The sequence below is a fragment of the Rhinoderma darwinii genome, chromosome 11, assembly GCF_050947455.1.
Source record: "Rhinoderma darwinii isolate aRhiDar2 chromosome 11, aRhiDar2.hap1, whole genome shotgun sequence".
NCBI lineage: Eukaryota > Metazoa > Chordata > Amphibia > Anura > Rhinodermatidae > Rhinoderma > Rhinoderma darwinii.
Window position 1 is genome coordinate 9,696,811 of NC_134697.1, and position 25,187 is coordinate 9,721,997.

Below are 25,187 nucleotides of genomic sequence, written 5' to 3' on the forward strand. Positions count from 1 at the left end.
GGAAAGTTAAAAAGAGAGGGAGAGAGATCAGGAAAGATGAGAGAGAGAGAGAGAGAGAGAGATCTGAAAAAGTTATAGAGAAAGAGAGAGAGAGAGAGAGAGAGAGAGAGAGAAAGAGCGACAAGGAAATAGATCAGGAAAGTTAAAAAGAGAGGGAGAGAGATCAGGAAAGAAGAGAGAGAGAGAGAGATCTGAAAAAGTTATAGAGAAAGAGAGAGAGAGAAGAGAGATCAGGGAAGTTATAGAGGGAGGGGAAGGGACAGCACAGACAGACATAGACTGTTCTGCACATTAACACAGAGAAGATAGAAGGTAACTTGATATTAATCTATACATTATATCCACAATCACACAGCGACTGATACAACTGACACATTTTTATTTGAATTTGTTGAATACACGACCGACAAAAACAGAAAATTCATTCTCATTATACCTTGACCACAATTTGTACAATATAAATCTACACAAAATGTAACTGTTTATAACATTTTATATCAACTGCAAAACTTCAAAATGTGGAGTGTTCTGTCAGGTCTTTTTTTCAGGTCAGATAGAGGAGAAGGGATTGATCTCGGGGGAATAGGGTTTTTAATTATTTAAATTTGTATCTACATTTGAAAAGCTGTTTAAATGCTGCGCAAACAAATAAGGAAAGCCTGTGAGTCCTGCTCCCTACTCCACACACATAGATGAAGCTTGTGAGTCCTGCTCCCTACTCCACACACATAGATGAAGCCTGTGAGTCCTGCTCCCTACTCCCTACACACATAGATGAAGCCTGTGAGTCCTGCTCCCTACTCCCTACACACATAGATGAAGCCTGTGAGTCCTGCTCCCTACTCCCTACACACATAGATGAAGCCTTTGAGTCCTGCTCCCTACTCCCTACACACATAGATGAAGCCTGTAAGTCTTGCTCCCTATACCCTATACACACATAAAGCCTGGGAGTCCTGCTTCCTACTCCCTACACACATATAGATAATGCCTTTGAGTCCTGCTCCCTACTCCACACACATAGATGAAGCCTGTGAGTCCTGCTGTCTACTCCCTACACACATATATGAAGCCTGTGAGTCCTGCTCCCTACACACATAGATGAAGCCTGTGAGTTCTGCTCCCTACTCCACACAGACACACATAGATAAAGCCTGTGAGTCCTGCTCCCTACTCCACACACACACACACACACACACACACACACACACACATAGATGAAGCCTGTGAGTCCTGCTCCCTACTCCACACACACACACACACACACACACACACACACACACACACACACACACACACACACACACACATAGATGAAGCCTGTGAGTCCTGCTCCCTACTCCACACACACACACAGAGATAAAGCCTGTGAGTCCTGCTCCCTAAACACATAGATGAAACTTGTGAGTCCTGTTCCCTACTCCACACACATAGATGAAGCCTGTGAGTCCTGCTCCCTACTCCCTACACACATAGATGAAGCCTGTGAGTCCTGCTCCCTACTCCCTACACACATAGATGAAGCCTGTGAGTCCTGCTCCCTACTCCCTACACACATAGATGAAGCCTGTGAGTCCTGCTCCCTACTCCCCACACATAGATTAAGCCTGTGAGTCCTGCTCTCTACTCCCTACACACATAGATGAAGCCTGTGAGTCCTGCTCCCTACTCCCCACACATAGATTAAGCCTGTGAGTCCTGCTCTCTACTCCCTACACACATAGATGAAGCCTGTGAGTGCTGCTCCCCACTCCCCACACACAGATGAAGCCTGTGAGTCCTGCTCCCTACTCCCCACACATAGATGAAGCCTGTGAGTCCTGCTCTCTACTCCCCACACATAGATGAAGCCTGTGAGTCCTGCTCCCTACTCCACACACACCCATAGATAAAGCCTGTGAGTCCTGCTCCCTACTCCACACACACCCATAGATAAAGCCTGTGAGTCCTGCTCCCTACTCCACACACACCCATAGATAAAGCCTGTGAGTGATGCTCACTACTCTCCACACACACATAAAGCATGTGAGTACTACTTCCTACTCCCCATACACATATATATATAAAGACTGTGAGGCCTGCTCCCTACTCCACACATATAGATAAGCATGTGAATCCTGCTCCCTACTCCCCACACACACACATAGATAGAGCCTGTAAGTCTTGCTCCCTACACCCTATACACACATAAAGCCTGGGAGTCCTGCTTCATACTCCCTACAGCCTAGCGGCTGATACATGGCCCACAGCATGAAGGGGACGTGCCACCCACCGACACGGCCCCCCCCATGCCCGGTGGCGCTGCTAGCAGCCATTATGGCTGCTACAGCGGTAGCGACGCCACTACAGGGCCTGCGCCGCCCGGCCCCTAACATTTATTGGCCGGTCGGCACGGGCCCCCTCATGCCCTGTGGCCTCGCTAGCACAAGATGGGGTCCCGGTGCTAGCGACAGCCACATTCACTTGTATCTACATCCTTTGAACGTAGATACAAATGAATATTATAGGCTGCAGGCCACGTTAGGCCTGCAGCCTATAAGGCGCTGGAAAGACTCTCTGCGCAGACCGGTGTGATGACGTCACTGCATCATGCTGGTTTGCGAATGTGTCCCGCCTGGAGGATGTGCAGCACTCCGTCCGTCGTGGGAACGGGGCAAGGTAAGTACAATGTATATTTTTTTTTGGGGGGGGGGACTGTGTGGCACGATATACAAGGAAGGGGGGAACAGGGTGGCACTATAACCAAGGGGGGAGCAGGGTGGCATTGTGTACAAGGGGGGAGCAGGGTAGCAGTATATACAAGGGGGAACAGGGTGGCACTATATAGAAAGGGGGGAGCAGGGTGGCACTATATACAAGGGGGGAGCAGGGTGGCAGTATATACAAGGGGGAGCAGGGTGGCAGTATAGACAAGGGGTGCAGGGTGGCACTATATACAAGGGGAGGGCAGGGTAGCAGTATATACAAGGGGGAACAGGGTGGCACTATATACAAGGGTCGCTGTGTGGCACTATATACAATGGGGACAGTGTGGCACTATACACAAGGGGGAGCTGTGTGGCACTGCTTAGGGGGGCTGTATGGCACTATCTACTAGGGGGCTGTCTGGCACTATTTACAATGGGGGAGGGCTGTGTGACACTATTTACAAGGGGAGAGGGCTGTGTGGCGCAATCTACAGGGGTCTGTGTCAGGCCTTATCTACATGGGGCTGTGTGGCACTATCTACAAAGGAGGGGGGCTGTGTGGCACTATATACAAGGGGAGGGCTGTGTGGCACTATATACAAGGAGGGGCTGTGTGGCACTATACAGGGGTCTATGTGGCACTACACAAGGGGGAACTGTGTAACACTATATACAAGGGGCTGTGTGGCACAACTAAGGGGGGGGCCGTGTGGCACTACTAAGGTGGGGCTGTGTGGCACTATCTTCTAGGGGGGCTGTATGGCACTATTTACAAGGGGGAGGGCTGTGGCGCTATGTACAGGGGGCTGTGTGTGTCGCAATCTACAGGGGTCTGCGTGTGGCACTATCTACAGGGATCTGTGTGCCACTGTATACAAGGGAGGGGTCTGTGTGGCACTGTATACAAGGGATGGGGCTGTGAGGCAATATATACAGGGGGGGCTGTAGGGTGCTATCTACAGGGGCGGCTGTATGGCAATATCTACTAGGGGGAGGTGGGGGGTGCTATCTACAACTGGGGTGTAATCCTGTCTACAGGGGGGCTGTATGGCACAATCTACAGGGGCACTATCTATTGGGGGGGGGGGCTGCATGTGGCACCTAGGGGGGCTGTCAAAAGTTTGCTATGGGGCCCAGTCTTTCCTAGTTATGCCCCTGCCCATTCATAAATAAAGCCTGTGAGTCCTGCTTCCCCTACCCAGTTATAGATAAAGCCTGTAAGTCCTGCTTCCTCCGCCCACACACAGGGATTGACAGCTTTTTTTGTATGAATTTGCATACAGGGAGAGCTGTCAATCCTAATGTATGGGTGGGGGAAGCAGGACCCACAGGTTTCTCTATAGCTGGGTGGGGGAATCAGGTCTCACAGGTTTCTCTATAGCTGGGTGGGGGAATCAGGACTCACAGGTTTCTCTATAGCTGGGTGGGGGAATCAGGTCTCACAGGTTTCTCTATAGCTGGGTGGGGGAATCAGGACTCACAGGTTTCTCTATAGCTGGGTGGGGGAATCAGGTCTCACAGGTTTCTCTATAGCTGGGTGGGGGAATCAGGACTCACAGGTTTCTCTATAGCTGGGTGGGGGAAGCAGGTCTTACAGTCCTGGCAGCCTTTAAACATCTTTTTACATTAAAATATTGAAATAAATCTTAGAAAACGTCTAAGCATCTTCCCTCTATGCTTTGCTACCCTGACAGATTCAATTTATAAGTCTTGGATAAATAAAATATACGAAAATATAATTATGAGTCACTAAAAATTAAATTGTAACTGCTTGCGTTGCCATGACTTCCTCATTGACCTGGACTTTAAGGCTATGTTCACACGCAAAGTCAAAAACCTCTGAAAATACGGAGCTGTTTTCAAGGGAAAACAGCTCCTGATTTTCAGAAGTTTTTTGTCACTCGCGATTTTCGCAACGTTTTTTTACGGCCAAAAACGGCTCAAGAAGTGTCCTGCACTTCATTTCGTGGCCGTTTTTTTACGCAGCCGTTCTTCAAAACGGCCGCGTAAAAGAACGGCTCGTTGGAACAGAACGCCGTTTTTCCCATTGAAATCAATGGGCAGATGTTTGGAGGTGTTCTGATTCTGATTTTTCGGCCGTTTTTCGAAAAATGGCCGAAAATAGGCCGTGTGAACATACCCTCAGGGTGCAGTCACATGGGGCAGATTTTGTTGCATAAATCTCTGCTACTGAAAATCTGTTCCATTCATCTGAATGGAACTTGCAGAAATCCTGACACCTGCAGCAGAAATAACCACATTCAGATGAACTGATTTTTAGTTGCAGAAAATTTTGCAATAAAATCTGCTGTGTGTGACTGCACCCTTAAAAGGAACACTCCAGGCAAAACTGATACATTGTGTTATACCTAGTGCACCTGGTGTTCTTTAAGTAACTGAGTCATGCCCCGCCCACTCTGGGTTTGCACTAGACATACCATAGACATACCCGATACCCTGGAGTGTTCCTTTAAGGTTTCATGCCCACGGCCGTGCCCATAATCACTGTCCGTGATTGTGGCCGCGGACAGCCACCCGCATTTTCGGCCTGTGCTCCCATACAAAGTACGGACAATTTTTACGGTCATGTGCATGGGGCCTCAGGCTGTAACAGATACCATTCTATGTTGTTAATTATATACACGTTTTATTACATTTCTTACATTTTACCGATTCAGTCAGGAAAATAAATACATAAAAGCATCGATCTAGCCCCAATGAAGACTTTTTTTTGTATAGTTATCTAAAACATGCCCATTTCCAAACTCTAAGGCCTCATGCACACGGCCGTAGCCGCGTGCACGGCTCATGATAATGGCCACGGACGGCCACAGGTGGGCGCGGACTGTCACCCGCATTTGCGGGCCGTGCTCCGATTATAAAGTAAAGGAGCGCGGCCCGCAAATTAAAAAAATAGGACATGTCCTATTTTTTGCGGGTCATTTCTACGGCCTGGACATCTTCCCGTAAATATACGGATCCGTAATTGTTAATCTGAGTGAGGATGTGAAAAGAAGATGAAATAGATGAAAGTGAGGAAGACACAATCTGTCGTGGTGACAGAGATTCAATTGTATTCAGTTAAAAAGGAACTGTCACCTCTCCTGACATGTCTATTTTAGTAAATTAGGTTTCCCCATGAAATAAAAATTCTAAAACATATTTTCTTAGAACTCTGCGTTGTGCCATTCCTCTGTGATTCCTCCTAGAAATTTGTGAACATATTGACAACTGGGTGTCACCATTCCACTTGTCAAAGGGGCGTGTCCCTACACAGTCTCACTCTGTCAACTCTGATTGGACATTGTCATACACAGCCCCAACTGGTAACACCCAGTTGTCAATTTATTCCTACATTTCTAGGAGGAATAACAGAGGAACGGCACAATGTAGAGTTCTAAGAAAATATGCTTCAGAATCGTTAGGTATTTGCTAGATATTGCAGAAACAATTCTTATGCCTTCGAGAGCTAATCCCAACCAAAGCAACATCTTCACAAAGTCTCATGTATCAATCTTGTTGCAGCAGAAAAATAGTAGATACATTGTAAGAAAATGTGTCTCTTATAACGTGCACCGTATTTATTTATATATTGTGTCAGTATTGATATCAGTATGTCAAATCTGCCTGATAACAGAGAACAACACCACTGCCATCGAACTAAATCATCTGTGATTCAGATATATTAATGCCAACAAATACAAAGGCGTTACATTGAATCGGTTGTCTCAGCATAGACATTGATGGCATATTACTAAGATATAGCGTTATTGTCCGCTGGTGGGGGTCTGACCTCTGTGATCGCTAGAATGAAGTGGCCGCAGTCCAAGAAAACTGTTGTGTCACTTTGTCTCCTGTTGGCTCTGCTCGGCTTTGTTCAGGCATCTGTGTAGAGAGCCATTATAGTTAATGGTCACCCATGCGGCCACCCGTAAAAAGCTGAGCGGTGCCGACATGAGAGAAGTGGCGCAGCGTTTTGTCTGTGCTGTTACAACTTTGCCCTTGCTATAGTTGGAGGTCACATTTGCCGGACCCCTGCAGATTGGACAAATCCTAGCAATGTTCCACCAATGTCTGACATGAAATGATTCATCTCCCACTCCTGCATCCCAGATTTGCTGTTCAGGGGTCCGATAAAGCTGCTTACACGCCTTAAGCCTTATTCACACGAGCGTATTTCACATCCGTGTGCTGTCCGTCTTTTTCACGGACACCACACGGACCTATGTAATTCAATGGGGCTATTCAGAGATGCGTTGTCTTTCATGCAGCGTGCGTCCGTTGCACCACGCAGTCCATTGAAGTCAGTGGGTGCGTGAAAAAAACGGACAGCACACGGAAGTCATCCGCGTGCTGTCCGTGATTCACGAAAACAGGTGCTATAGAAATGATGAGGAAAAAAAAAAAAACGTGACATACGGATGACATAGGCGCGTAAAAACCACAGTCGCGCATTGTACACGGATCTCACACGGAACTGCAACGCAAGAAAAACGCTTGCAAAACGAACGCGTTCATGTGAAAAAGGCAAAAAGGCCTTAGTGTGTGTTCACACGCTGTGTTTTCAGCCGTTTTTCGGGGCGTAAATACCTAGAAAAACACCTGAAAAATGTAAGCTGAACGCCTCCAAACAACTACCCATGGATTTCAATGGGAAAAATGGCGTTTCGTTCAGATGGGGCATTTTTTTACGCGCCCATTTAAAAAAAAAAATGTCCCGTAAAAAGAAGTTGATGTCACTTCTTGAGCCGTTTTTGGAGCCGTTTTTTATTTTGTCAATAGAAAAATTTGATGCTTTAAAAACGGCTGAAAATCAGAGGCGGTCTTCCCTTGAAAAGAGCTCCATATTTTACAGCCGTTTTTACCTTAGTGTGTGAACATACCCTTAGGGCATGCCCCCACGTGGCGGATTTCCTCCGCAGCTGTCCGCATCAATGCCGCACAGAATCTGCGTTGCAGATTCTGCGGCGGATCTGCCCAAAATGTGCAGTAAATTGATGCGGACTAGCTGCTGCGGACTGCGGTAAAAGTGCTTCCCTTCTCCCTATCAGTGCAGGATAGAGAGAAGGGACAGCACTTTCCCTAGTGAAAGTAAACGAATTTCATACTTACCGGCCGTTGTCTTGGTGACGCGTCCCTCTTTCGCCATCCAGCCCGACCTCCCTGGATGACGCGGCAGTCCATGTGACCGCTGCAGCCTGTGCTTGGCCTGTGATTGGCTGCAGCCGTCACTTAGACTGAAATGTCATCCTGGGGAGCCGGACTGGAGACAGAAGCAGGGAGTTCTCGGTAAGTATGAACTTCTATTTTTTGACAGGTTGCTGTATATTGGGATCGGTAGTCACTGTCCCGGGTGCAGAAACAGTTACTGCCGATCGCTTAACTCTTTCAGCACCCTGGACAGTGACTATTTACTGACGTCTCCTAGCAACGCTCCCGTCATTACGGGAGCCCCATTGACTTCCTCAGTCTGGCTGTAGACCTAGAAATACATAGGTCCAGCCAGAATGAAGAAATGTCATGTCAAAAAAGCAAGACGCATCCGCAGCACACATAACATGTGCATGACAGCTGCGGACTTCATTGCGGAACTTAGAATCTCCATTGAAGTCAATGGAGAAATTCCGCCATGAGTCTGCAACCAGTCCGCCACTGCTCCGCAACAGACAGAGCATGCTGCGGACACCAAATTCCACAACGCAGCCTATGCTCCGCAGTGGAATTTTACGCATCGTCTAAACGAACACTTCTAAATTTAAGTGGAAGTCAATGGAGAAACGGCTCCGCTGCGGATTAACGCTGCGGAGTGTCCGCAGCGGAATTCAAGTGAAATTCCGCCACGTGTGAACCCAGCCTTATAGTGACAACTACAGAGATTGTTATCCAGCTTTCCCATAATTAGATATACCTAATTAAAGGCCCTTAAACTCAAGGACTTCTATTTACTAGTGATATTTTTATTATAAGGGGTCCTAGCCCTTTAATGTTTGGGGCATTGGCGGGTGAATGGTAAGACCGCCCTTCACGGTGGAATCATTTTTACAGATTGAAGTGAAGTAAATCGGATGCGTAGCTCGTCTTCACAATGAGCTGGAATACATTCCGATGGAGATGCCCGTCTATAATTGGAGGATGACTGAGGTGGAGAACAGTAAAAAAACACATTTACAAGCTCAGCTGGAATTTACTGTATCGTGCGGCCACCAGAGCGAACAATAGAGGAATGACGGGCCAAGACAGGGGAATAGACAGTCTGCATTACAAAAACCCTTCAAAATGCCCTATTAGGAGGTTCTCAGCACTGCGGAGGTGTAAGATAAAGCAGTGTAATGAGGGAGAACAGTCAACCTCCCTATCCTCTAAAGGCTGATAACAGGGAATAATAGACTGCATTGCTTTGCTATCAAATGAATATGAGAAAGACTGTAGGTTTGGTTTCCCTTTAGGACTTGATGACTGTTTATGGAATATATTGGCTCTCGTTTCTGTTAAAATATTCATCTCCTATACGCTCTCATTCCGGTATACAACATCAACGTCTGTGTGAGAGGCGGTAAATGTATATGAATCTATAGTTTATTTATAAGGTATAAAAAATATGCACATATGATATTACAGACATCAGTATCTAGCCGACAACTATAGAGCTGAGAAGAAGTTCTGTCCTGAAGAGCTTGCAGGGTCCTACATAGCTGAGAGGGGCCAAAGAGCAAAAATCAAGACAAGACCCCTGTCCTTATAGGACTAGTGCACACCACATGCCTTTCCCATCTCATATTGGAAGAGCTGGATATAAGTCTGAAAAATATATATGGTGGCATCCTCTCCCATTTAATACGGGCACAACACTGCCTAAATAATACCGCCATACAATGCTCCTAATACTGCAATAAAGATTTCTGCATTGTAATGTAACACCATCATACAAGACCAAACAACAATACTATCAGTTCTCATATAATGTTGCCATATGGTGCTAACTAGTGCTATATATATATATTATTATTCCTATACTATACCTAAAGAATACAACCATATAGTGCCAAAACATAGCGCCTACATAGTAGTTCTCTACAGTGAGAATATAGTAGTGATATACAGGGGCTAAATAACACCACAGGCCATAAGTTCACAACGTGCTGAAGATGGTGATGGCCCCTCTTGCCTATTTTATAATCCAGCAATGCCAGTTAGGGACAAGGGTGGTATGATCCCCGGGATACCCCTTCCATTCTTGGCTATGGATGTGGACGATATGGAAAGCAGGAGTCCTGGGTAAAATAATACCATTAATGGAAGGGGCCAATCTGAGCAGGGGTTCCCCTCTACAGGGGCTCCATAGCAGTTGCAGGTACCGTCCCCGTGGTGTCATATTGCTGTGTGGACAGTACATAATAGTAACAGCTACAGTGATATATTTCTTGATATTGTATCCATCCAGGACAATGGTAATTGCAGCCCATTCCATCACCTAAAGACTGGGGTCGTTCCAAGTATTTACTAAATGTCTGCCCGTCCTGCCAAGAAAATGTTCAACTAAGGGATTTAGATGTAATTAGAGACATTAGATACCAATAAATGTATCTGACATTAATGATATTGGCAATTGTCTTGTACAAATCGGCCCGGCTCTTGATGTCCTACCGGTTAGACTTTCCACAGTAATAGACACAAGGGCCGGAGAGAAAGGAGGCCGCCACTTCTGGGGTAGCTATTGCTAGGACAGGACCCTACAGAGTGTCCCTGCTGCACAGACCCTATAATTACTCAAGGGCCACGAGGTAGTGGCCATTAACCAAATAAGGAACTGAAGAGCCAGGGGCCCCAGCAATGCTCTTCCTTAGGGGCCCTGTGCTCCATGTGTTTACTTTCGCCACCAATTTGGCCGCCATCACATCTCTCCTGCCGTGTTATCCAGTGAGGGGGGATTTATCTCTATATAATAGGTCGATTCATTAATCGGAGGTCTGGAGGAGCGGAGTGAATAGGACCTGTATATAGGGTGTCAACCAGCTTTCCCCAAATATAGATATAACTAAAGAAAGAAATGAATAGAACTTTTATCAAGAGGACATAGAGAAATGTTTCGGTTAAAAGCCCTATTGATTTTAATGGGATTTTCCTAATGGAAAATACCATATCTTCTATGTCTTATATTTACTAATGATTTTTATTTTAAATTAAAGTGAACCTGTCACCCCTCCTGTCCTGACATGTTTTAGTAAATAATTGTAATTCCCTTGAAATAATAATTCTGGATCATCTTTTCTTAGAACTTTACTTTGTGACTTTCCTCTGTTACTCCTCCTAGGAATTTATGAATACATTGACAACTAGGTGTTACCATTTCCCTTATCAACGTTGCATGTCCCTACCCAGTATAAGACTCTGAGCACTGATTGGACATTGTCAGTCTGTGTAGGGACACGCCCCCCAACTGGTAACACCAAGTTGTCAATTTAATCATACATTTCTAAGATGAATAACAGAGGAATGGCACAAGATAGATTTCTAAGAAAACATGCTCCATAATTTTCCTTTCATGGGGAATACAAGTATTCAAAAATGTTTATATCTATGTAGGTTGGGTTTCAGTGCCGGTTTATCTTGGGACAACCATTGGAATCAGTTAAGAAAATCCAACTCGCTGATCAGAATTTCCCCAAAAAGGAGTCAGCTGGCAGCCATGGGTGTAAGAGTCGCCACGTCTGCCGATCACCCTGATTCTTATGTGAGCTTATTGGCAGAAAAGACCCCATTATAGACAATGGTCTACCATTGGAATGATACATTGTTGCAAAATATCTCCTTGTGTCAGTATAGAATTGAGATGAATGTTCTGAACTGGATTTTGGTGAGGTTATGGCGCTCATCGTTGTCATCCTTGGCATAAACAAGACAAAATTTCCACGCCAAGCGGAAAGCGGGCCAGGCCCGGTTAGGTACCCCGCAGCAATTCCTCCAGACTGTTATAGTTCATTCTCCTTGCCGGCTCCAGACGGGCCTGAGTAATACTCTGCGGTCTGCTCTGCAGTCACCATGACAGCTCTGAGTTATGGGATGAGGGAAAGACTACTCGTGTTTTTATAGTGCAGTCAGCCGGCTGCCAGGCCAGTGTACAGGGAAAACAGAGAGGGGGGCTTAATGCTGCCGCCTCAGGGGGTCTCTGCTCCTGCAGGGAGAAATATGTGACAATTTATACAGCTCTGGAAATTATCCCTTCATTTCTCCATTGTGCGCACAATATGCAGCAATCTTATAATGCGTTGCGCTTTCTTGGGAAAAAAGTAGCCCACTGTTTCGGGGTTAATTCAACAAAAACAAATGCTCTAGGTAAAAGGCTGATTTAATACCTGGGGCAGCTGTAACCTGACGGTGTAGTTAGCAATAGTTTTAGATCATTTACAGGAATGGAAATGATATTACACGATACAATCCTCGGTAAATTCTAGTCCTTCAGTCGTCCTCTTCTGTTTTAGGAGTTGATTGGTTTAGAGAGCGACTACAAAGAGCGTCTCTCGCTATGGAGGACCCGGGATGTCCATGAACTACACAATCAATCCATTGATGTTAATGGGAATCGTGTAATTCTTTATTTCTCCTGTGGTGGCACTGCACGGAAATGAAGCACTTGTTGCTTGGTTCCTTCACAGATCACAGTTGATCGCTGAAGGTCAACATGAGATCGGCTGATTTTTGGGGGGAACTTTCCAAAGTAGACAGCCTTATTAAGCTGTTAAAAATATTATTCAGTGTTTTTTTTTAGTCCTGGGAACAGAAAATATGGCCGTCACCACAGCTTCTATTAGGAAGGGGGGCAGTAGGTGCTTCTTTCTAGTCTTGCAGCCTTGCCAGGTGTTGATTATGGTGTGTGTGGTGTAAAAGGGCTCCATGAGGGTCTCTTTATGATTTTATTATGGGGCCCTCATTATTATATGGCCACTGAATAGGTAGATCTGCCATCACGGATTCTGGAAAAGAGAAGTGATAGCACCCATGGGTGCTTTAAATTATCTCCTAGCTTTCCGGTAACAAATTTGGAGTTATGGAAACTGCATAGCATGACAAGCTATGTTGTTTCTGGTATTTGGGAGCTACGGAAACTGTACTTCGCCGTGCTGCGCAGTTTACATAACTCTCATTCACTTCTATTGGAGTTATTGAAATAACGTAGCGCAGCGAGCTCGGCTGTTTCCGTAACTCCCGACTGCCTCATCAGGAAGTGGCCAGGAAGCAGCAGGAGCAGAGCAAGGTATAAAGAAGTTCAGGGGGCCCCGTTCCAGAAATAGGTGCGTGTCTAAGAAGTGGAACCCGCATCTATCGGACATTTATGGCATATCCTGTAGATATGACATAAATGTCCAAGATTGGAAAACCACTTAAAATTTCCACTGTCTGGAGGTGAGGAGTGACCCCCTACTGTGTCTTAGTGAAATTCTCAGAGTGGACATCACCAGGCACCTACATTGTCAAGGAGATCACACAGCAAAATAAAAACGCTTCCACTCCTGGTGTACAACCTTGATCCCTACCTGACAATCTCCACCATCATGACAAAAACCTCTGTCCATATGAACGTCATAGACGAGGGTCCCCTGCTCGGGGTCCCCTCTATGTGCCAGAACTGACCTGTAAGATTGACTCCCACTCTAGTGGACCTGGCGCGATGGACAGTCATGAACAGTCTTTCAATTGAATGGCTGGTATGCAAGGCTATATTACTTTGCTACAATATTTGGCTGGTCGTGGGGGGTGGAGGCCAGATCTGCGGCAACCAACTAATGATCACGCTGGCACCTTTTTAAAAATGAGTTGCATTCATGGGACAATCTCTTTATGAAATGCAGAGACAAGTCTTGACACTTCTGAGCCCCTGTGTATAATAAAGTGGCAGTGCCCACCAGTACTCATGTGGCATTTATAGTAGCGCAGAGGGGTCTTTGTCCACAGGGGCCCCAGAGCAAATGTAACATTTAACTATACAACTGCAAGCTTGTGCTAAATCACGTGCCAGCTGGAACCAGCAGGACATTTAGAGCCGTTCTGCAGAGGTGGGGATGTCAGGAGTAAAGGGCGGCAGCACGCTAAACAAAGCACCTGTTTTTAGAATCTGAAATTGCACGCTTGGTGAATGAGTACGCCACCCTTCCCCTCCTCCACCAAGAGGCCGTGTCGCATTACAGTAATGTTTCCAGCTCCTGCCAACGCAGACATTTTAATTGGCAAATCAAGGATATTGATCTACCCTGTGTAAACATGTCCTCTGTTTCTGAATAGAAAGTACCACAATACTACCCAATATATAGTCCCATATAGTGCCAAAACAGCAGTACTATACAGCGCCCACAAAAAAATGCCATATACAAAATGAGCACATGACAGTGCCATACAGTGCTTAAAGGGGTTGTTCACACACGGACAACTGATGACCTATCCTGTGGATAGGTCATCAGTATATGATCGGTGGGGGTCCGACACATGCACCGATCAGCTGCTCTGGCTGCCTCTGGGCACCAGATGTTATGAAGGGTATGCAATATTCGGAGCCGGAAACAAATGTCTCCGACCACTGCATAGCGGCCGTGCTGCAGAATTGCAGCTCTACTTCAATTCACTTGAATACTTAAGCTCGGCCGCTATTCTGTGACCGGAGACATCTGCTTCCGGCATGAACATCCAGTGCCCGGAGGCAGCCGGAGCAGCTGATCGGTGCGGGGTCCGGGTGTCGGACCCCCACCGATCATATACTGATGACCTATCCTGTGTATAGGTCATCAGTTGTCTGTGTGTGGACAACCCCTTTAAATACCAGTACTATACATCATCCAAATATTCAATGCCTAAATAATGCCACAGCCAGGTGTCGGAGGTGACCCAAATTTCCCTCTGCCACCTGAGAAGACACCAGTATTATAAACGGCACATGGTGGGTGGGGGGGAGGATACCCTGTTACAAATTTTGCATTGGGCCCCAGGACCTATGACTCAGGCCCTGATCATACAGATAATGATTCTCACAATATTTAACCAGCGTTTATAAACATCCGAAAAATCAGATCACATAAAACCTGACAACAAATGAATAAACACAGCAACAAAACAAAGAAGAACAAAGTCACGATCACGCCGCCAGGAGCAATAAATACACCAGATCAATACCAAAGTTCTCATCGTTCGATTCTGGCAAGAACCAGAGAAGACGTCAACACAAATGATAATGAAATTCACCTCCACCTCTGGATAATAAAATAACATGAAGATGTTTGGATTTATCTTTTCTGCTCTCTACAAACCACAACAAAATCAGAGTCAAATAGTGTAAAAAATACAACATTGTTGCAATGTACAATATTGTAGCCAATAGGGGGCGCTGTGACGATTATCTTCTCAGGCTGAACTCATGCTCCAGGTCACAGGAAGGCGGCTGAGGGAACATGATCTTATCCGTGTAGCTTTCTATCCCAGTGGTCCAGAAATGTGCATAATAATAATAATAATAATAATAAAATATATATATATACTGTAATAACCAGTATAGGAGATTTCTCCATTTAATTAAATATGTGTGAAGTTCCCATTTAATTTTTTTAACTTGCTATGAGATTGTGGGATCTAAAACGTGGTCCTCAAAACATAACCAATTAAAGCTGGCCATACAGTTCATTCGAGAGCTATTTCTCCGGACTCCAACATAAACATGCTACGGGCGGCCGAACTTGCATGTTTATTCGACAGATATAGCTTCACATATTATTTGCTTGTAGCCCAGGGCCCCTAGCGGCCAGGCATGCATGCGGCTCTCTCTTTTGCAGTCCAAGAGGGTCGCTGGCATGATTGTCTTCATAACAACCATAGACTTCAGTGGATAGGGCCACATGCATGTGTAGCCATCTCTACTATATGTTGTTGTGATATGGGTTCAGGTCCGGGGGCCCAGAGGTGGTATGGGGCCCACCCAAAGTAAAGAAAACCAATTGTGCATGGGATCCCGGCCAGAGACTCAACTTGAGGCTCATGAACTCCAGTGCAAAATTTGTAATGAGCCCCCCATCTACAATGTGGCATGTATAATGCTAATATTGTATTACGTGGTAAAGTGGCCTTTGGGCCCCTCAGGACCTCTACGCTCCCTATAGCTACACCGCTGACCGCAGGCTAAATGAAGCATCAACAAGGGGTCCTGTTACAGATTTTGCCATGAAACCCCAGGGACTTGCAGTGTATATATATATATATAGCAGCTAATCACCCACAGGTCAAAATTAACATATAGATTGAATTCAGTAGGAATGACAGTGGCGCTGACCACGTAGCGCACCAACATTTCTGGTAATTCCCAAAAAATGACAACACCACGGCTCTCATAATGACAAAGTCAGAAAATGACACATGGAAAATGTGTGCCATCCTCTCCCCTCAGCTTCTCCCTTTAATGTCTGTTATCTGCTGTTCTGCATGACCAACTCCACATTCCCTTGTCCCTTTCCAGAAAATGAGTGTTAAATGATGTAAACGACATAGATATCCTGCTAATTACCGTGCCCCATTGTCCGCTGACCAGACTTCAATCCCAATACAGGGAAATTAAACATTTCAGGGCTTCTAAGATTATTTTTTCGCATACGACTAAAGCTCTTAAAGGGGAACCGATACTGTCATAGTAATGTGTGAGAGACCACGCCGGAATAACTGAGATAGTCTCTTATATAAAATTATATATGTACAGTTGGCATAAGTTATACATCTTCCTGTATATAGTGATATGGAGCATGCTGGTATAACCTGGGTATCTTCTGTATATAATTATATATGTACAGCTGGTATAAGTTATACATCTTCTTGTATATAGTGATATGGAGCACGCTGGTATAACCTGGGTATCTTCTGTATATAATTATATATGTACAGCTGGTATAAGTTATACATCTTCTTGTATATAGTGATATGGAGCATGCTGGTATAACCTGGGCAACTTCTGTATATAATTATATATGTACAGCTGGTATAAGTTATACATCTTCTTGTATATAGTGATATGGAGCATGCTGGTATAACCTGGGTATCTTCTGTATATAATTATATATGTACAGCTGGTATAAGTTATACATCTTCTTGTATATAGTAATATGGAGCATGCTGGTATAATCTGGGCAATTTCTGTATATAATTATATATGTACAGCTGGTATAAGTTATACATCTTCTTGTATATAGTGATATGGAGCATGCTGGTATAACCTGGGCAACTTCTGTATATAATTATATATGTACAGCTGGTATAAGTTATACATCTTCTTGTATATAGTGATATGGAGCATGCTGGTATAACCTGGGTATCTTCTGTATATAATTATATATATACAGCTGGTATAAGTGATACATCTTCTTGTATATAGTGATATGGACCATGCTGGTATAACCTGGGTATCTTCTGTATATAATTATATATGTACAGCTGGTATAAGTTATACATCTTCTTGTATATAGTGATATGGAGCATGCTGGTATAACCTGGGTATCTTCTGTATATAATTATATATATACAGCTGGTATAAGTGATACATCTTCTTGTATATAGTGATATGGACCATGCTGGTATAACCTGGGTATCTTCTGTATATAATTATATATGTACAGCTGGTATAAGTTATACATCTTCTTGTATATAGTGATATGGAGCATGCTGGTATAACCTGGGTATCTTCTGTATATAATTATATATGTACAGCTGGTATAAGTTATACATCTTCTTGTATATAGTGATATGGAGCATGCTGGTATAACCTGGGTATCTTCTGTATATAATTATATATGTACAGCTGGTATAAGTTATACATCTTCTTGTATATAGTGATATGGAGAATGCTGGTATAACCTGGGCAACTTCTGTATATAATTATATATGTACAGCTGGTATAAGTCATACATCTTCTTGTATATAGTGATATGGACCATGCTGGTATAACCTGGGTATCTTCTGTATATAATTATATATGAACAGCTGGTATAAGTTATACATCTTCTTATATATAGTGATATGGAGCATGCTGGTATAACCTGGGTATCTTCTGTATATAATTATATATGTACAGCTGGTATAAGTTATACATCTTCCTGTATATAGTGATATGGAGCATGCTGGTATAACCTGGGTATCTTCTGTATATAATTATATATGTACAGCTGGTATAAGTTATACATCTTCTTGTATATAGTGATATGGAGCATGCTGGTGTAGCCTGGGTATCTTCTGTATATAATTATATATATACAGCTGGTATAAGTTATACATCTTCTTGTATATAGTGATATGGAGCATGCTGGTATAACCTGGGCATCTTCTATATATAATTATATATGTACAGCTGGTATAAGTTATACATCTTCTTGTATATAGTGATATGGAGCATGCTGGTATAACCTGGGTATCTTCTGTATATAATTATATATGTACAGCTGATATAAGTGATACATCTTCATGTATATAGTGATATGGAGCATGCTGGTATAACCTGGGTATCTCCTGTATATAATTATATATGTACAGCTGGTATAAGTTATACATCTTCTTGTATATAGTGATATGGAGCATGCTGGTATAACCTGGGTATCTTCTGTATATAATTATATATGTACAGATGGTATAAGTTATACATCTTCTTGTATATAGTGATATGGAGCATGCTGGTATAATCTGGGCAATTTCTGTATATAATTATATATGTACAGCTGGTATAAGTTATACATCTTCTTGTATATAGTGATATGGAGCATGCTGGTATAACCTGGGCAACTTCTGTATATAATTATATATGTACAGCTGGTATAAGTTATACATCTTCTTGTATATAGTGATATGGAGCATGCTGGTATAACCTGGGCAACTTCTGTATATAATTATATATGTACAGCTGGTATAAGTTATACATCTTCTTGTATATAGTGATATGGAGCATGTTGGTATAACCTGGGTATCTTCTGTATATAATTATATATATACAGCTGGTATAAGTGATACATCTTCTTGTATATAGTGATATGGACCATGCTGGTATAACCTGGGTATCTTCTGTATATAATTATATATGTACAGCTGGTATAAGTTATACATCTTCTTGTATATAGTGATATGGAGCATGCTGGTATAACCTGGGTATCTTCTGTATATAATTATATATGTACAGCTGGTATAAGTTATACATCTTCTTGTATATAGTGATATGGAGCATGCTGGTATAACCTGGGTATCTTCTGTATATAATTATATATGTACAGCTGGTATAAGTTATACATCTTCCTGTATATAGTGATATGAAGCATGCTGGTATAACCTGGGTATCTTCTGTATATAATTATATATGTACAGCTGGTATAAGTTATACATCTTCTTGTATATAGTGATATGGAGCATGCTGGTATAACCTGGGCAACTTCTGTATATAATTATATATGTACAGCTGGTATAAGTGATACATCTTCTTGTATATAGTGATATGGACCATGCTGGTATAACCTGGGTATCTTCTGTATATAATTATATATGAACAGCTGGTATAAGTTATACATCTTCTTATATATAGTGATATGGAGCATGCTGGTATAACCTGGGTATCTTCTGTATATAATTATATATGTACAGCTGGTATAAGTTATACATCTTCCTGTATATAGTGATATGGAGCATGCTGGTATAACCTGGGTATCTTCTGTATATAATTATATATGTACAGCTGGTATAAGTTATACATCTTCTTGTATATAGTGATATGGAGCATGCTGGTGTAGCCTGGGTATCTTCTGTATATAATTATATATATACAGCTGGTATAAGTTATACATCTTCTTGTATATAGTGATATAGAGCATGCTGGTATAACCTGGGTATCTTCTGTATATAATTATATATGTACAGCTGGTATAAGTTATACATCTTCTTGTATATAGTGATATGGAGCATGCTGGTATAACCTGGGAAACTTCTGTATATAATTATATATGTACAGCTGGTATAAGTTATACATCTTCTTGTATATAGTGATATGGAGCATGTTGGTATAACCTGGGTATCTTCTGTATATAATTATATACATACAGCTGGTATAAGTGATACATCTTCTTGTATATAGTGATATGGACCATGCTGGTATAACCTGGGTATCTTCTGTATATAATTATATATATACAGCTGGTATAAGTTATACATCTTCTTGTATATAGTGATATGGAGCATGCTGGTATAACCTGGGCATCTTCTATATATAATTATATATGTACAGCTGGTATAAGTTATACATCTTCTTGTATATAGTGATATGGAGCATGCTGGTATAACCTGGGTATCTTCTGTATATAATTATATATGTACAGCTGATATAAGTGAAACATCTTCATGTATATAGTGATATGGAGCATGCTGGTATAACCTGGGTATCTCCTGTATATAATTATATATGTACAGCTGGTATAAGTTATACATCTTCTTGTATATAGTGATATGGAGCATGCTGGTATAACCTGGGTATCTTCTGTATATAATTATATATGTACAGCTGGTATAAGTTATACATCTTCTTGTATATAGTGATATGGAGCATGCTGGTATAATCTGGGCAACTTCTGTATATATTTATATATGTACAGCTGGTATAAGTTATACATCTTCTTGTATATAGTGATATGGAGCATGCTGGTATAACCTGGGCAACTTCTGTATATAATTATATATGTACAGCTGGTATAAGTTATACATCTTCTTGTATATAGTGATATGGAGCATGCTGGTATAACCTGGGCAACTTCTGTATATAATTATATATGTACAGCTGGTATAAGTTATACATCTTCTTGTATATAGTGATATGGAGCATGTTGGTATAACCTGGGTATCTTCTGTATATAATTATATATATACAGCTGGTATAAGTGATACATCTTCTTGTATATAGTGATATGGACCATGCTGGTATAACCTGGGTATCTTCTGTATATAATTATATATGAACAGCTGGTATAAGTTATACATCTTCTGATATATAGTGATATGGAGCATGCTGGTATAACCTGGGTATCTTCTGTATATAATTATATATGTACAGCTGGTATAAGTTATACATCTTCTTGTATATAGTGATATGGAGCATGCTGGTATAACCTGGGTATCTTCTGTATATAATTATATATGTACAGCTGGTATAAGTTATACATCTTCCTGTATATAGTGATATGGAGCATGCTGGTATAACCTGGGTATCTTCTGTATATAATTATATATGTACAGCTGGTATAAGTTATACATCTTCTTGTATATAGTGATATGGAGCATGCTGGTGTAGCCTGGATATCTTCTGTATATAATTATATATATACAGCTGGTATAAGTTATACATCTTCTTGTATATAGTGATATGGAGCATGCTGGTATAACCTGGGCATCTTCTATATATAATTATATATGTACAGCTGGTATAAGTTATACATCTTCTTGTATATAGTGATATGGAGCATGCTGGTATAACCTGGGTATCTTCTGTATATAATTATATATGTACAGCTGATATAAGTGATACATCTTCATGTATATAGTGATATGGAGCATGCTGGTATAACCTGGGTATCTCCTGTATATAATTATATATGTACAGCTGGTATAAGTTATACATCTTCTTGTATATAGTGATATGGAGCATGCTGGTATAACCTGGGTATCTTCTGTATATAATTATATATGTACAGCTGGTATAAGTTATACATCTTCATGTATATAGTGATAGGGAGCATGCTGGTATAACCTGGGTATCTTCTGTATATAATTATATATGTACAGCTGGTATAAGTTATACATCTTCTTGTATATAGTGATATGGAGCATGCTGGTATAACCTGGGTATCTTCTGTATATAATTATATATGTACAGCTTTTATAAGTTATACATCTTCTTGTATATAGTGATATGGAACATGCTGGTATAACCTGGGTATCTTCTGTATATAATTATACATGTACAGTTGGTATAAGTTATACATCTTCTTGTATACAGTGATATGAAGCATGGTGGTATAACCTGGGTATCTTCTGTATATAATTATATATGTACAGCTGGTATAAGTTATACATCTTCTTGTATATAGTGATATGGAGCATGCTGGTATAACCTGGGTATCTTCTGTATATAATTATACATGTACAGTTGGTATAAGTTATACATCTTCTTGTATATAGTGATATGAAGCATGCTGGTATAACCTGGGTATCTTCTGTATATAATTATATATGAACAGCTGGTATAAGTTATACATCTTCTTGTATATAGTGATATGGAGCATGCTGGTATAACCTGGGTATCTTCTGTATATAATTATATATGTACAGCTGGTATAAGTTATACATCTTCTTGTATATAGTGATATGGAGCATGCTGGTATAACCTGGGTATCTTCTGTATATAATTATACATGTACAGTTGGTATAAGTTATACATCTTCTTGTATATAGTGATATGAAGCATGCTGGTATAACCTGGGTATCTTCTGTATATAATTATATATGTACAGCTGGTATAAGTTATACATCTTCTTGTATATAGTGATATGGAGCATGCTGGTATAACCTGGGTATCTCCTGTATATAATTATATATGTACAGCTGGTATAAGTTATACATCTTCTTGTATATAGTGATATGGAGCATGCTGGTGTAACCTGGGTATCTCCTGTATATAATTATGTATGTACAGCTGGTATAAGTTACATATCTTCTTGTATATAGTGATATGGAGCATGCTGGTATAACCTCGGTATCTTCTGTATATAATTATATATGTACAGATTGAATAGCTGGAATAAGTTATACATCTTCTTGTATATAGTGATATGGAGCATGCTGGTATAACCTGGGTATCTTCTGTAGAGAATTATATAAGTACAGCTGGTATAAGTTATACATCTTCTTGTATATAGTGATATGGAGCATGCTGGTATAACCTGGGTATCTTCAGTATATAATTATATATGTACAGCTGGTATAAGTTATACATCTTCTTGTATATAGTGATATGGATTATGCTGGTATAACCTGGGTATCTTCTGTATATAATTATATATGTACAGCTGGTATAAGTTATACATCTTCTTGTATATAGTGATATGGAGCATGCTGGGATAACCTGGGTATCTTCTGTATATAATTATGTATGTACAGCTGGTATAAGTTATACATCTTCTTGTATATAGTGATATGGAGCATGCTGGTATAACCTGGGTATCTTCTGTATATAATTATGTATGTACAGCTGGTATAAGTTATACATCTTCTTGTATATAGTGATATGGAGCACGCTGGTATAACCTGGGTATCTTCTGTGTATTATTATATATGTACAGCTGGTATAAGTTATACATCTTCCTGTATATAGTGATATGGAGCATGCTGGTATAAACTGGGTATCTTCTGTATATAATTATAGTGTGTTTTGCAGCAGCTGACAATCATATTGCAAAAAAATCCTTTTGTAATTACAGAACATTCTGACAACGTAATAAATTTGACCCATAAATTCAAGGTCAATATAAACTAAAGCTAGAAATGAGATTGAAGGTTGAAAGAGCTGTCTGGGAAAGGTGCCTGATATACAGCGACTGGATACAATCACAGTAATAAGCTAAAACGGCTGAAAAAGCGAAAACATTGAGGTTCACTTACATAGCATAACATTGCAAACACTTATATATGGGAAATGCCTTTTAATGCATATTTTAGCTTAGGTTAAGAGGAAGGCAACTAATGTACCTTATGTGTATACAAACTAGTGCAACATTATAAAAACTACCTCCTATGTGCAAGAATATAACTACTATAATACTGCCCCTATATACAAGAATATAACTAATATAATAATGCCTCCTATATACAAGAATATAACTACTATAATACTACCCCTATATACAAGAATATATCTACTATAATACTGCCCCCTATGTACAAGAATATAACTACTATAATACTGCCCCTATATACAAGAATATAACTACTATAATACTGCCCTCTATATGCAAGAATATAACTACTATAATACTGCTCCTATATACAAGAATATAACTACTATAATACTGCTCCTATATACAAGAATATAACTACTATAATACTGCCTCTATATACAAGACTATAACTACTATAACACTGCCCCCTATATACAAGAATATAACTACTATAATACTGCCCCCTATATACAAGAGTATAACTAAAATAATACTGCCCCTATATACAAGAATATAACTACTATAATACTGCCCCCTATATACAAGAAGATAACTACTATAATACTGCCCCCTATATACAAGAATATAACTACTATAATACTGCCCCCTATATACAAGAATATAACTACTATAATACTGCCCCCTATATACAAGAATATAACTACTATAATACTCCCCCTATATATAAGAATATAACTACTATAATACTGCCCCCTATATACAAGAATATAACTAAAATAATACTGCCCCTTTATACAAGAATATAACTACTATAATACTGCTCTTATATACAAGAATATAACTACTATAATACTGCTCCTATATACAAGAATATAACTACTATAATACTGCCTCTATATACAAGACTATAACTACTATAACACTGCCCCCTATATACAAGAATATAACTACTATAATACTGCCCCCTATATACAAGAATATAACTACTATAATACTGCCCCTACATACAAGAATATAACTACTATAATACTGCCCCCTATATACAAGAATATAACTACTATAATACTGCTCCTATATACAAGAATATAACTACTATAATACTACCCCCTATATACAAGAATATAACTACTATAATACTGCCTCCTATATACAAGAATATAACTACTATAATACTGCTCCTATATACAAGAATATAACTACTATAATACTGCTCCTATATACAAGAATATAACTATTATAATACTGCCTCTATATCATCAGGAATTTCAGGGCCCCCTACAGCTAAATTTTCTGGGCCCCCCTACCGTGGCACCGCCTGTTAACGGTACTCCGTCCAGCACTATATCATGCTACCCAGGGCCGCCATCAGGGGGGGTATTATGGGTACTGATGTGAGAGGCCCGGCCAAACTTAATTGAAAGGGGGGCCCGGCAACTGCCGCGACTTGCCTTTGGTAGAAAAAAAACAGGCCCCTGCAATGGGGCCCGTTTTTTTCACCAAAAGAAGAATGTCGACTGAAACGGAAGCTGTGCTGTCACTTTCACTTTCCGTTGCAGGGTTCACCCGACAGAAACCTCAGACAGAACCCTGGAATGGAAGCGAACGGTGATGTGAACAGGCCCTAACACAAAAGTTTTGTGTTTTTTTAAGCTGGTTCACAAGAAAAAATAATTCCAAATTCTACTGGACCAATTGCCTATTTAGAGACCGGCAGCAGCTCCAGGAGCGACATCATAAGGGACACACTAGGCGGATACGCTGAGTAAAACTCCACAGCTTATCCGCC

General features: G+C 41.2%; 1 protein-coding gene across 2 annotated transcripts in view; it reads right to left on the bottom strand.

Moving 5' to 3' along the window:
- Window positions 1–25,187, bottom strand: part of FAM131B (family with sequence similarity 131 member B) — a 56,191-nt gene that overhangs the window by 12,502 nt on the left and 18,502 nt on the right. The gene's annotated exons all lie outside the window — the stretch shown is intronic.